The following is a 5947-nucleotide window of genomic DNA, read 5'->3' as shown; positions in this document are numbered from 1 at the left end:
CCACATGTAAGTGAGATCATATACAGTATTTGTCTTTCTTTGTATGATTTATTTCACTTAGCATAATGCCCTCCAGGTTTATCCATATTGTTGCACTGGCAGGATTTTCCTATTTTTGTTACGGCTGAATAATCTTCCATATATATCTACATACATATCACATTTTTTATCCATTTACCCATCTGTGGACACTTAGTTTGTTTCCATGTCTTGGTTATTTTAAATAATGCTGCATTGAATGTGGGGGTGCAGCTATCTCTTTGATGGAGTGTTTCTGTTTTCATTTCTTTGGATGTATTCCCAGAAGTGAATTCCTGAATCACATGGTAATTCTATTTTTAATTTTTTGAGGAACCTTCATACAATTTTCCACAGTGGCTGTACCAATTCACAATCCCACCAATAGTGCACAAGGATTCTTTTTTTTGCCAGTATTTGTTATCTTGTCTTTTTTATGTTGGCCATTCTAACAAGTATGGGGCAATATCATGGTTTTGATTTTCATTTCCCTAATGATTAATGATGTTGAACACCTTTTCTTGTACCTTATTATTCATACATATATAATATGTTGATCATTTCTTTTGTTGTAGAAGCTTTTTAGGTTGACAGTGTCCCACTTATTTTTAATTTTGTTGCTTGTGGTTTAGGTATCATATCCAAAAAATCATTGCCAAGAAGCATTTTTTTTTCTGTTTTCTTCCAGGAGTTTTATGATTTCTAGTCTTACATTCAAGACTTTAATCAGCTTTGAGTTAATTTTTATTAGTGGCTTAAGATAGTCTAGTTCAGCTGTGGGCAAACTACGGCCCTCGGGCCGGATCCGGCCCATTTGAAATGAATAAAACTAAAAAAAAAAAAAAGACCGTACCCTTTTATGTAATGATGTTTTGAATTTATATTAGTTCACACAAACACTCCATCCATGCTTTTGTTCCGGCCTTCCGGTCCAGTTTAAGAACCCATTGTGGCCCTTGAGTCAAAAAGTTTTGCCCACCCCTGGTCTAGTTTCATTATTTAACATGGGAATATCCAATTATCTGAGCACTTTTTATTGAAAAACTGTCTTTTCTCCATTGAGTATTTTTGGACCTTTGTCAAATATTTTAAGTCTTCGATTTAAAATATAGTATGCACGGATGTAGGTAGATACATACATAAGTGATGCTTATCAGTGCCATTTATATATTTAAAATCCATAATATATGTAAGTAATTTGGAAAAAAATTGTAAGTGACAACCAAGATTATTGAAAAAATATAAGATAAATGGCTCTCATCAGAAAAGATGAAAGTACTTGAGCCATTGAGTCATAACCTTAGAGTGGAAGGTACCATAAGTGGCATCCACCCAACCTTTTAACCAGTGAGTACTCTCCCAACACCCTCAGTGCATGATCATTCTATCTTTGCTTGGACAGTTCCAGAGACTAAGAAGTTGCTAGATTTTTGGACAGCCCATTTAATTTTTGAACAGCTTTAATTCTAAGTCTTTCCCCATATATCAAAATATTCCTTCTTATGACTTGTCCTCCACTGCTCACAGCCTGGTCTGTAGAACAATGCCCAATAGACCTAATGTTCCTCCAATGACAGTACTTCAGACCAAGAAAAGTGCCATTTTTTGGTAAGGAATGCATTTCTGAGGACCTTCCATATTTAAAATTCATGAAAACTAAGACTAATTCTGATAAAGGCTGGTACTTATTCTTATTTACTGGCTAAAAGTGGTACTGCTGTGGCAATAAAGGAAGTACAATTCACTAGTCCTCTAACTTTGAACTTACACAATTCTCAATTAATTTTTAATTATGGAGACTTGCCTTTAGAGAATAAGGAGAGCTATTTCAAATGTCTTTAAAAGGAAGAGAAACGGTACTGAAAGAAAACTGTCATGTCTCCATGGCTTCTCTTCCCAAACTCCCTCAGCATTCGGGAAGAGTTGGAGGTATCCTATTAGTCTACCAAAGGAGTCCTTGACATCATTATTCGTTTATAGAGGTCTGTAAGAACAGGGAAATTAAATCTTTGAGGTATTCAAGGATTTGCATATGCAGAGGCTGATCAGTAGACCAGATAACCTGAAGTCCTTCAGTGTTGTGGCATTCTTACTGTTGCTCCTCATTCCCAGGTTTCTTAACTATAACATTGTGACCACACTTAATTATTTCCAATAGTACATATAAGACATATATAAATTTAAAATATACATTGACAAGTGTGCGTACCATTGCACATTTCAGTATATTTATGTGTACACATAATATCTAATAATAATAAATATCCCAAAGCCATTTATTTACTTTGTTTAAGCCTTCAACTTCACATGGGGCCAACCACAATGGAGCCAACCTCTACCACTGTTTGACAGTGTAACTTTCATCTACATATTGCTTTAAAATATGTCACTTGTAGTGTAGATATTTTTGTGTGTACTCTATTAACATTCTATATTCTTTCTCATGGAGCACTTGAGCCAAGGGAGAAATAGAAACAAAAAGAAAAAACATTTTGCTTAACACTTCACATAAAGTTTTCTGGTGGTATTCTTTTTAAAAATGTGTGTTCAGATTCACTTTTCAACTAACTTACTGACTCTTTGCAGGAAAGCAGTAGTTCACCACGCCACCTGTACTCCCAGTCTTCTTTAATACCCCTCTGTGTGGCATTTCTAAACTCTTGAATCCAGTAAGCAAGAGGATGGCAGCTGACTCGCTATGACGTCGGAGGAAGCATGGTTTTGGGGTGAAGAACCTCTGGTTGCTAAGGGAAGGCCACACGCCCAGTGATTGACCAGAGGTTGAGACAGAGCTTATCAGTTCACCCAACTTGTAGAGGCAGCTTTGCTCAGGACCAGTGACTCTTCCTTGGAGGCACAGAGAGGAAAAGGCTGTGAGATGCCCGCACCAGATTCCTATCCCAGAGACAGATATGAACTAATGCATCCATTCCTGTCCTCACCAGCTTCTGGGCCCACAGGACTAACCTCTGAGACCAGCTGGTTTGTAAATATTTGAATCACCTTACAGGCTTGCTAGACAGACTTTCAGGGCTGCTTGGCCTGAAGAAGAAAGAGGTTCATGTTTTGGGCCTTGGGCTGGATTATAGTGGCAAAGCAATAATTATTAACAAACAAACTTTCAAATTCTCAAGCTCAGGATATAGTTCCAACAATAGGAGTCAGCATAGAGAAATTCAAATCAGCCAATTTGTCTTTTACAGTGTTTGGCATGGCAAGTCAAGGAAGATACAGAAATCTCTGGGAATACATTTGAAACATTTTACAATAAAAGTTATAAAACGCAGCCCTGGCTGAGTGGCTCAGTTGGAACATCATCCCATACACCAAAAAGTTGCAGGTTCGATCCCCAGTAGGGGCATGTACGGGAGACAGCCAATCCATGTTTCTAGAGACACTCCAACTGAGTAGTGCGATGGCATGGTTAGGGGCTGGAGCAAGATTAGAGCTGCCTGACAAGTAATCGGTATGTGAAGAAATAGAATCTCTGTGTAGAAAATGTTGGTAGCAAAAGAAAAATACCAGAGATCAAGAGGACATGTTTGAGTGCTGATGGGAAGCAGTGTGGGACAGAGAGTTAATGAGAGTAGGCGAGTAACCAGTCATGTGAGGTTTCTGAGAAAGGGAAGGGAGTAGAATCAGAGCACATCTGGACTCACTGGTCTTTGAAAATAGGAGGAACAGAGGTTAGAAACAGAGGTGGGTTTTTCATGGTTATGGGAATGTGAAGGAGTTCCTTTGGAAGATGTACAATTTTGCAAAAACTTGATACCCCAGTCTTTTATATTAACCAAATACACAGGCTGAGGACATACTTCCCCCTTCAACACACACACACACACACACACACACACACACACACACACTCCCCAACATATTTAAGGTCATAAAAAAGAAGATAGAGGGAAAATAACTATTTCAAGAGGAACCAAATAATGACAACGACAATAAGAATAGCTATGACTGCATCAGGACTGAATTCCATTCCTTAAAATCCATGCTAAAGTCTTAAAGTTTTGGCATAAAATTAGTTGCAAACAAGGCTTTGAAAGTCAACCAAAGAATTCAGGTTATTGAGTTCCTGTCCTGAGATAGGACTAGAATGGGATGAGCTGTATAACTAATGTGAAAAGTAAAACTTTAATTTCTGTTTTCTTTGCATTCTTTGAAATGATGTGTAAATCAGAACCAACTGAATTAAACAGGTGATACACAGCACTTGAATACAGTGATTAATGATATCTACTCAGTAATTTATGGGAAAATCCTATTGAGCTTGGATATTGTCATGACCATTTTTACCACACGCTATAGTTCAATACCTGTGTAAGATATCACCTTAAAAATTTACATTATCTATTTTTCTCCACCTTATAAACTTAAGTAGACAGATACTTTTGGCCAGTCTTGGTAAGAGGCAATATGTATCATCTTGTTGTGCTTTTATGGGTTTTCTTACACTATCATGATATTTTACAGTATCATGATGTAGAGGGGAAAAAGATTAAAAGTATGTAAAATAAAGAAACTTATGTACTCTTTATATAGACTCATTCTTATCTTTAGCTTACCCAATTAAAAATCCAAAGACTGTGTGTGTGTGTCTTGAATTATATATAAAAAAAGATCCCAGTAAGAGTATATAATTAAAAATAACTGAAAATAGTTTGTAAACTGCTGCTTGTTTTATACTGATTTTTTAAAATCCTTACTAGTCTTTCATATTTGCTGTATGAAAGGACTCAGATTTCATAATATACAAAGAAGTTTATGTGATATATAGAGCAGAGCCATAAACCATATTTTATGCATAACAGAGATTAAATGTACAGTTGGTATATTTCACTAAGATGGAAACCATGTCAAAAGGCTTACATTTTGATAAGTTTCCTTTTGGGGGCATTTTAAATTATTTAAGTTGAAGAATAAAATGACTTGTTTGTGAATTTACATGCTCTTTTTAATCATCCTTAGGTAATACTGATATGGCAAAGATGCTAAATTACAGGCAGCAGTGAGAATCTGCTGTGTAAAAAGCCCAGAATAGTTTTGTATATGAGTCTATGAGGAATATTCTGTTCAAGGAGTGGAGACATAAGAAAATTACCTAACTCCTGAACCACACATTAAGAGTGTAGTCAGCTGTTGTAAATGCGTATCCAACAACAAACCATTATGTATCTTCAGCTTAATTATATGTGCTTATTGCACACCTGTACTGGAGAGTAAAGGCTGCTATTTGCATTACTTGTGATTTTTTCTATCAAAACAGCATTAGCATTATGGAACTTCTCAAGGATATATGATGACTCTGGCTTGAGTGTGTGAGTCCTTTATTTTGTGCACAACCCAAACAAGATTAGGGGAATAAATTAGGAAATAATTTTAATCATGATAGCAAAGAATTTCTAAATTTAGAAATGTGAATTTATAGACATGGACAAACATCAGCAAAATTACAAAGCTTTTGTAAATCAACCAGACATTTAGGAAGAGTAAAATGTTAGATGAAATCAGCATTTAATTTTTCCCCTGGAGTTCCATCTTAAAGGGTATTAATTATGATGATAATGATAGTGTTATTTACAGAGAACTTCAGAATAGGAAAAAATGTTAAGCTACCAAATAATTTATGATTTACAGTTTTTACAAGTCCCATTAAGTAAACAAAATTGTCCTGTATGTTTAAGAGCATCTAACTAACTAAAAGGAAGTATCAAAACATTTCTTATGTGCAAAGTACATTTTAGAAGTAAAAATATATATGTATGGGAAACAACTGCAAAAGATTATAAGTGGCTCTAAACAAAAGAATTTTATGGAGCAGTTCATTCATATATATTACCAAAACTTGTTATTTTTACAAATCAAATTCCTCAGTGATTTTGATACATACTTACTTTAAAAGCATCTAAGAATCTTTAATCAG

This window comes from Myotis davidii, unplaced genomic scaffold (assembly GCF_000327345.1).
Source record: "Myotis davidii unplaced genomic scaffold, ASM32734v1 scaffold168, whole genome shotgun sequence".
Taxonomy (NCBI): domain Eukaryota; kingdom Metazoa; phylum Chordata; class Mammalia; order Chiroptera; family Vespertilionidae; genus Myotis; species Myotis davidii.
Note: the sequence above shows the minus strand (reverse complement) of the source record.